Source organism: Sinocyclocheilus rhinocerous, unplaced genomic scaffold (assembly GCF_001515625.1).
Source record: "Sinocyclocheilus rhinocerous isolate Xijiao unplaced genomic scaffold, SAMN03320098_v1.1 scaffold1818, whole genome shotgun sequence".
NCBI lineage: Eukaryota > Metazoa > Chordata > Actinopteri > Cypriniformes > Cyprinidae > Sinocyclocheilus > Sinocyclocheilus rhinocerous.
In genome coordinates this window covers 138225-148141 of record NW_015631052.1, presented here as the reverse complement: position 1 = coordinate 148141, position 9917 = coordinate 138225, and positions in this window count along the sequence as shown.

Below are 9917 nucleotides of genomic sequence, written 5' to 3'. Positions count from 1 at the left end.
AAAAAAAAACTGAACATCTTCCTCTGTGTTTTTGTCCTGTTTTCCGATACAAATGTGTAAACATCCTTAATTCAAGATACATTGACTTGAGATGCAACATGAAGAGCTTAAATCTTGTTTTCTGAGAAACTGGACAAAATTAGGTGAGTTTATGCTCAAAACAAGAACAAATATGGGATATGAAAACTAGTTTTCCCTTTGAATTAAGATGATTTTTCTGACCCCATTAGCAGATATTTGTTCTTGTTTTAATCATCAACTCAATTCATTTGATCGATTTCACATGTCATTTTGTTTCTCAAATAAATGTTTCTTGAGTTAAGAATTTTTAGACATTTGCTCTGGAAAATAAGAACATACTGCCATATAATATTCCCTTCATTTTCCTTAATTGGTCTTACATAGGTCTTAAATTTATCTTCTTAAATCCTGCAGAAACCCTGCACGTATTCTGATTAAATCAATTTGTTGCAAGCAACACATTTATTCAAAATAGTTGTCTTTATTTTATAATAGATGCTTTAGTGCCAGGTTAGTCTTATATGCTGTCTGTGACCTCCCAGCTCAGGATAGCTGAATTAAGCTGTTAAAAATATTACTTCAAATGTGAACAGAATCATATTTTCAGTGTTTTTACAAAGTGTACATCTGTGCATGCTGATATTTCCCACAATCCTACACTACAGAAGAGTTTGCAATGGTTCTCAGTAAAACCTTTTTCCAGTTTAACCTGGTTTATTATTTTGTTCACTATGGTACTTGTATGCAAATGACACGTGTTTATTACTAGTGCTGTCAAACGATTAATCGCGATTAATCGCATCCAAAATAAAAGTTATACATAATAAATATACACAGTACACACACATATGTATAACTTTTATTTTGGATGCGTTTAATCGTTTGACAGCACTATTTATTACATTGTTATTAATCAGTGGCGTCCTCTAGTGGTGGTGAGTGAAATCAGCGTTCCTCTCTTCTCGTTCATGAGTAATTTATTCCCACGTTTGTATGTGTATTTGTCAGTGTACAGCAGGAACGATGAGTCTCATGCTGTAAATGTTTCTCTGTTATAAGCTAATTTGTGTTTATTATGAGAAATGGTAGGCAAGTATGTGTCAAGTGCAAGTATGCAAATTAAGATTTTTCTCTTAAACTATAATTACTCAGACGCCTAATTAAGAATTCACTCGAAACCAAATTACAGCTTCATTCACTCAACTTTGATGACTAAATCTAGTTGTTTTGGTTTTACTTCATTTTATTGCTTGTTAACAATAGGTCTTTTTCCACCGTAAAATAGTAACAGAAAGTAGGCTATATTTTACATAAAGAAGATGAAAGCTATTTCTTGTCCATTAAGCACGTTTTACTCTCAAATTTTCATAACTGTAATACACAAAATTATTTAAATGATAATGTACAATTTTATTAATATTTTGAACTCATTTTTTAAACTATATATTTTTATTAATTAAAAAAAATGTAATTTATAACTAAACTGTAACTAAAATAAAAGCTTTAGTTTTTAGTTGTAGTGCTTAATTGAAACGTAAATTAAAATGAGAAACATAAATAAAATAAGTTTAATATTTGATGGGCAACTTTTTTGATTAAAGTGTTGCGTTTATAATTTTGTTCAGTGTATATATATATATATGATATTTTTATGGTTGCCTTATTTTTTAATGCATTTTTTACAGTAATTTTTAATCCGCATAAATTAAGTTTATTATATGCATTAAAAATTATGACAATTTAAATAATGCAGTTATTTTGTTTTTCACATTACAGTAGACCTCTGACTCTCTAAATGTAATGTTTTGTTCTTTCTTTGTATTTTGAGGTGAACTGCAGTATGACCCAAACACGTTCCTGACCGCTTTCATGAGACTCAGCCTTGCACAAACCTACGAGAGCTGCTTTACTCATTCACTGCTGACAGTTCATGCCAACTCCAAAGGTCAGAAATTCTCAACATGCACGACTGAAAAGATTTTAAACCCACACTTTTAAAAGAGGCTTTCATGCATGAATGTCGTTCATCAGCACATATCCACACCTACTGATACATTTTTTATTTGATTTGGGAAAAAAACCTATTAGGCTAATAAATGTAAGAATTACAGTAAATAAAAAATAAAAGTAAGGTCTTGTTTGTTTAAATTAGTTAATGCAGTAATTTTTTACTATTAATATTAATTAACGTTACTAAAGAAATTATTTATTAAATATTTTTACAACAGTTGTTCATGTTCATTCACAATGCATTAACTATGTTAACAGATGCAAATTTTGATTTAAAAAAATGTTTTGAAGATAACATTAAGATTATTAGATGCTGTAGATGTATATTGTTCATTATTAGTTCATTTTAAGTAATGTAGTTTACAAATGAGACCTTTTTTAACAAGGCTATATTTTGTGCATTTATTCGTACATTTTTAATGCATTTGTGACATTACTTTCTTGCAAAATTCTCACTACTGTTATGTAAGAAAACATTTATCATAATGCATCCAAAATGGTTGAGATTCCCTGTATTCTCACTGATGATTAATGCAATATTTGTATTTAAATCAGCAAAAATCAAGGGCAGGACAACAAACCAGGAATTATAAAAAACTTCACAATCTCTATAGGTGTTTTGTTTTAAAATAATGACAATCTGGAGTTATAAAAAAGGTCTTTGAGCATCATGAAAATGTTAATGGTGTTCATTGTCTTCAGTTCATGTTGATCTTGACAAGTTTTCATGAGATTGTGCCTCATATCTTGCGTTCTGCAGAGGTGAAGGGCGAGGCGAGCATATTTCCAGCGCCGTAGAGTAAAATGTGTGTGGAACGACATGAGAGTCTTGTCTGATCGCAGCTGAAGGTGTGCTTCAGACTTTGCTGACACTAAAAGTGAAGTGTGCTGACAAGATGTAGGCGGCTGATAGGTTTCTGAGCTTTAAACGACGAGACCTCCGCCATAAACCATCAGTCAGCCCACCCACCCTCTGCTGAGAAACACATACTTTCACAACACACACATCGCCCTCACTGTGTGCTGATAGGTTTTTATTGTTTATGTCATTACACACTTTCACCTCTGGCACACATCAGGCAGCGCTGCATTCTTTAAACGCTGCTATTTGCTGCTAATAAATGTCATTGTTACGGGCGGATGCTCAGATGACAGACGCTGAGAGCTCGTATACAGCAGGTTCAATGCTGGATAATCATCAACGTCCACTCAGACGAAGAAAATATGCAGTTCTCTAAAAATATTTTAATGGTTAAAAGAATGTTGCCATGTTACTAGATACCAAAATTCCAGTAAAATTTCGCTATTCTTTTAATTTTACTACCACAGCAAAAATTATGAACCAATCTGAGTTGGTAATTGACACCAAAAATCTTTTTTTTTTAAATTTTTTTTAATACAGTCTCAGACACAAAGGTTAACTAATAAATAGTGTTTAGACTATTAGGCAAAACTAAGTTTTCTGAAATGCAAATTAATATTAAATATGAAAATGAAGAATTAATTAAGAACTAATTGAATGTGCACTAATTTGCAAATATTTCCAGAACATAAATCTGAACATCGGATAAATTTAGGATCATCATTTTTTGAAAATCAAAAATTAATTTTTACAGAAGGGATTTTGAATCTATAAATCAGAAAATACTGTCAGTAAGTGTTATTTTAGTATCATTTATATACTATTATAGTATTCATTCATGTTTTGAATGGTCTTTTATTTCAATATTTTAATATTTTATTCTAGTTTAAGTACTTTTTGAATATTTATTTAGCTTTATTTTTATTTCCGTTTTAGTCATTTTAGTACTTAAACTTACTTTATTTCAGTTAGGTCTCAGAGCAACTTTCTAATTTTAATGTTTTCTATTATTTTTATTTTATTCTATTCTATTCTGAAAAATGAATATAAATAAACCCCTCAGTGAAAACCTTCAGAATATAGATATGAATAAAACTGTAAAATCTGGCTGCTGTAAACACTGCTGAAGTGGACGAACAAACTCATTTTGAGAAAACGGCCTTTAAAGATAAAGTATGTTTTGTTATTCAAATCTATAAAGAAAAACATGTATATGTGTACTTTGGATTTGTTTCATTTCCACTGTACTTCTGAAATAAGGCATATTTATGGAAACAAAATAGCCCAAAATTTCAAAAGTGCATGAAAAACAGTGACTTTGCCTGTTGTGTCTTGCCTTAATTTAAAATTCCAGTTGTAGAATTTTAGAAGAGGTTGCAAATGTGACACTAAAAGCATCAACAAAAACGAAACAACATCAATAAGTCTCAAAGACCTTCATTGAAAGAGGGGCACAAGTCTCATCTAGAGACCTGAAGATCAGAGCGTGGACTTTTTGACTTGAACTGGTAAGTTCTACCACAGTATTTGACAGTTATTCATACAGTTAAACCGCACTCGTGTTTTATTCACACAATATAAATACCTCATTCTCTGTATAATTAAATCATTGTCTGTGTTTATAATCATCTGTAATTAGTTGGTGGAGCTGGACTGGTCTCTCCCTGTAGATTTGTGCTGTGTGTGTAGGAGTGTGTGTTAGATCATCTCACATCATTACATACATGTGCAAATGCTGTGTGTTTAGTCTTGAATGACAGTAAAATTGTTCTTTTGTGTTTGTGAGCAGAACCTGCAGGGCGTCGAGACTATTTGGAGAAAAACCTGAACAGGTATGAACTTTGCATCGGTTTATTATGTTTCTGTGTGATGTTATCATTATATGTACCATTGTAAAACTGTACATGCTTTTATTTTATGGAACAGAAAAATGTAACTATTTGAACTCTTTCCCCGCCAAACACGGAATTTTCCGTTATTCGTGAGACAACGCTTCCGACTAAAAATGAAAAAGTAAGAATGAGGCTCCGCCTCTAACCACGCCCCTAGATATAACCATAAATGAGGAGGGTAAGAATAAAGTTGTACAAATTAAAGCGATAGTTCACCCAAAAATGTGAATTAGCTGTTAATATAGCCTACTCGTGGTTTCAGTTAAATCTTCTTTACTGTTCTATACTGAAGAAATATAAGTCATCTACATCTTAAATGAGAGAGTGAGTAAATTAACAGCAAATTTTCATTTTTGGGTGAATAATACCTTTAAGAGGTGGCGATATTGTATGACTTTGTACAGTGCGAATCGTAAAAAATAAAAAATAAAATAAAAAAATGAATGAATGAAGCTCCGCCCATAAGCCCGCCCCTAAATATAACAGTAAGTAAGAAGATCATATAAATTAATATGCAGTCACATTAGCGAAATTTTGTGACCAAGCATAGCGATGTTTGAAGCACTGTTCACACAGAAGTCATTTTCAAGCCAAGCAGCTTTCTGTCATGCATCGTGGCAAATTTGTGCGACTTCGGAGTTCGGTCACTATAGCAACAGCGGTCGGCGTGTGAGCAGCGTTTGGTCATGATTACAGTTTTCGTGTGTGTATGTGTGTGTGTGTTGTCCGGACGCAGGTATTTGTATGACTTTGTACAGTGCGAATCGTAAAAAATAAAAAATAAAATAAAAAAATGAATGAATGAAGCTCCGCCCATAAGCCCGCCCCTAAATATAACAGTAAGTAAGAAGATCATATAAATTAATATGCAGTCACATTAGCGAAATTTTGTGACCAAGCATAGCGATGTTTGAAGCACTGTTCACACAGAAGTCATTTTCAAGCCAAGCAGCTTTCTGTCATGCATCGTGGCAAATTTGTGCGACTTCGGAGTTCGGTCGTCGTTCGGTCACTATAGCAACAGCAGTCGGCGTGTGAGCTGCGTTTGGTCATGATTACAGTTTTCGTGTGTGTATGTGTGTGTGTTGTCCGGACGCAGGTATGTAGGTGTGTATGTGTGTTAAGTTCCTGTGTAGGGTGTGAAGGAGACACACCTGTTTGAATAGTCTTGTGAACACAATAAACCGCATTTCCACATCCAGAAGCATGGAGGATTGCAGATACTAGGATACAAATAAACTCATGATGTCACACATATCGGACCAGTCAAGCATTCCACACTCGATACAGTTTAATTCACTTCACAATTGTGACTCACGTTTGCTGAACTCTTGTTGCCAAATACTGGTGTGTAATAATTGACCTTTAGTAATTAAGGAGGGACATTTTGCAACCTAGTAACTGATTTTAAAGCAGATTTTAGTTTGTTTTCATGAAAAAAAAAAGGGAACAAAAACTCTTTAATTGGCACCACATTCAACAAGACTCCTGCTGAGATGACTAATATAATATTTCAAAATACATTGAATGTTAGATAACAGATTAAATGTCAGGCTGATTCACTAGCTATATGGGAAAATGTCTGTGCCATTTTTGTCACTTTTAGAGGCTTTCTTTTATCCTGATTAATTTCTGACCCTGTCTAATACTCTGCAGGATCAGCAAATATCATCTCATCATCTCTTCTTTGCAACAGTATTGTTTAAATAAGCTGATTATGTATTTCCTTTGACGTGAATGTACAGTAGATAATCTAATCAGTATGACGTGAAAGTGACAGGCTGATTTTCATAGCGTTTGTTACTGTGCAGTGCAATATGCACTATACTTAAAACATAGGCCTGCTTAATGTCTAAATGGCATTGGATTAGATGTTAAAATAGTCATTTATTTCTATAGTGCTTTTTACAACAGATTGACAGGAAACAGGAAAATATCAGTGTTAATGTACAATTCATTAGTTATGAAACAAATTAGCTATAAAGCAGCTCTACTGAAGGCAATAATATAGAAATAAAAGCAAAATGTAATTTATTGTAAAAAAAAAAGTGACTTAAGACAAAAAAGTTTGGTTTAAAAAAAAAACATTAGATCTAATAGTGAAAACTAAGACAATACGTATTGTCACATTATCTAACGCTGTCACAGTGTAGTGCAGGAGTGAACGCACAAAGCAGAAGAATAACGATAAACAGTCTTTAATAAGTCACATGGGGCAATCTATCACAAGAAGGCAGCCAACACGCGTATACATCGACGAGACCGGACAAGGAAACACTGAACAGAATGCAACTTATATGGAGAACGTAAATGAGGATAACGACTAGACACACCTGAACATAACGACACAATCAAACATGAGGGAAAGTAGGTCACACAGGTCACACAGAGCACAGGGGTAATGGAAACACAGTAAAACGTCCATGGGTGTGACAGATCGCCCCCCTCCCGGAAGGCGCGACTTCACGCCGCAGAAAAAAGACGGAGGGAGGTGCCACGGAGGAGACAGGAGGGTCCATGAAGGAACAGACGGAGGGAGGAGCCAGGGTGACAACAGAAGGAAACCGGAGCAGGATGGACGGAGGGACAAGTGGAGCCGGAGGAGTGGAGTCCCGAGGCGGTGGATGGTCGACGACTGACCAAGGCGGAGCCGGAGGGACGAGGGAGCCCGGGCGGAGTCCGAGACTCAGAGGCTGGAGGCGGAGACGAGGGATCCTCCAGCCACGAAGCCGATGGAGACTAGTAAGACCCGTGGCGACACAGATGGTGGGCTGAGGGTGAGCAGAGGGGCTGACAGGTGACAGCGGTGGTGATGGTGAAACAGAGATAATAGGAGGAGGTTGGCGATGGAGGATGGGTGGGAGTTCAGGACGCTCAGGGGGCTTAGAACCGGTGTGTGCTGCCCACACACACGACAAGGCTACTTCCAACACTGTGAGTGCCAGCGTCGGGGTAACGACCTCCGTGGTCGTTATCGTACTGGCATACGATTCAGGGCAGCCAAATATTTCCAGACAGACATCTAGATCCAGGCAGACAGACAGTTCAGGGCTGACAGAAAGTTCATATGAAGGCAGGAGAAAAGGGGGCATGTCTGCATATATTTCCCAATCCATAGAGCGGTGCTCACCCTCAGCCATGGTGCAGTGGGCAAAGCTTCCCTCCGCGCCCTTGCTGTCCATGACGCTCTTCCCCGTGGCGAGCTCTGTAACCGGCTCTCGCACCTGGTCTGACGTCACGGGCTCTGGCTCCGGGGCGATCCTCAGCACTGTCGCAGTCAATGGCGATGGCTCGTCGGTCGCGGTGGGCTCTGGCTCTCCGTCAGCGGTGGGCTCAGGCTTTGGCTCCGTGCAGCGGGGAGATGGTGGGCTGGGCTCTGGGTCAGGAGTGGGGCTTTGCAGGACACCAGCACCCATTCTATGAAGGCGGCGAAGCTCTCTCGAGGACCCTCAACGGACAGCTGCGCTCGTGTGGCGGTGTTTAGTCCAGTTTGATAAAACGAGCAGAGGCAGCTGTCTGGGTAGTGTGTCAGGTTGGCAAGGAACAGACTTTCGTATGGTCCTCGAGAGAGCGATCCCCCTGCTCCAGCAGGAGGACGAGGACGGCAGGGTCATTCATGATAAACAAAACAAAAACTTACAAAAGCGAAAAAACAAAACGCTGGGAAACACGCCACTTAACTTTATAGGGTCCGGTCTTCTGTCACGGTGTGGTGCAGGAGTGAATACACGAAGCAGAAGAATAACGATAAACAGTCTTCAATAATCCACATAGGGGTAATCCATCACAAGAAGGCAGCCAACACGCGTATACATCGACGAGACCGGACAAGGAAACTCTGAACAGAATGCAACTTATATGGAGAACGAAAATGAGGAAAACGACTAGACACACCTGAACATAATGACACAATCAAACATGAGGGAAAGGTACTAAAGTAGGTCACACAGAGCACATGGGTAATGGAACCACAGTAAAACGTCCATGGGTGTGACAAACGCTATCTCACGGTCAATTCGTACATGAGGTGGCTAATTCGTACACATTTGTAGGACCTCATTTGTAAGATTTTGTATGATTTGTCTACACCCCAGTGACGGGTAGGTTTAGGGGCGGGGTTAGGTGTAGGCCATTGTATGCCAAAATCTAAATCATACGAATTTGTATGAGTGAGGTCGGACGAATTCGTATTAATTAGCCTCCTCCTCGTAAAATATGTACGAATTGCCATGAGATCAGGTTGCATTATCTAATGCAGTTCAAGTGTGACTGAAGTGTTTTTGAGGTCAGTGTCGGTCAGGTCACATTTTTGTGATGCAAAAGGAAGTTGTGATGTAATGATGCGAAGAACGTTATTAATATTTAAGGTCATAATCGCTGACTAATTACACATTCTCTCTCTCTCTCAGTCTCTATTTTAATCAGTGTGAGAGCCGGTGTGTGTGTGTTATCCATCTGTGTTTGCTTGTAGGGTGGAGGAATAACTGGACTGAATTCACATTCAGTGTAGTCCAACATTAAAAACAAATATAATCTAAAATGCATCGAATATGAATAAATATTTAGTAACGCTGTGTAGGATAATCCTCTTCTTCCATATTGAAAACCTTACAGATGTGCATGTTATTATATGCAAGTCTTCGTTTAAAGAAAAGTGAATGGCAGAATTACATTCCAATAAATAATTTACAAGCAAATTCAAATAATAGTTCAAAATTCTGATTGGACGAGCTGTGTTTGGAATGTTCAGTAGATTCTAAAGTGATGCGGCAAGTTGCTATGTTGCTTGGCATGTTTATTCTGATTGTTGATATTGTGATTATTTTTACAGTCATTGAGCCGTTCAGGGGCTTTCGACAGTGATTCTGTACAGATGCTCTTGAAGTTCATAGTGAATGTTAAAAAAATATCTGCCAGTGTGTTTAGGAAAATAAACTTAAAGGATTTATAATAATAATAATAATAAACTTTATTTTATAAAGCGCCTTTAAAAGCAGCGTCTCAAAGCGCTGAACACAATATAATCAATACAATAAAAAAACAATACAAAATCAACAAGCAAATGCAAGTTTTAAAAAAAAAAAGTCTTAAGTTGAACCTTAAAAACATCATAATTCTGAGCGTCCCTAAAT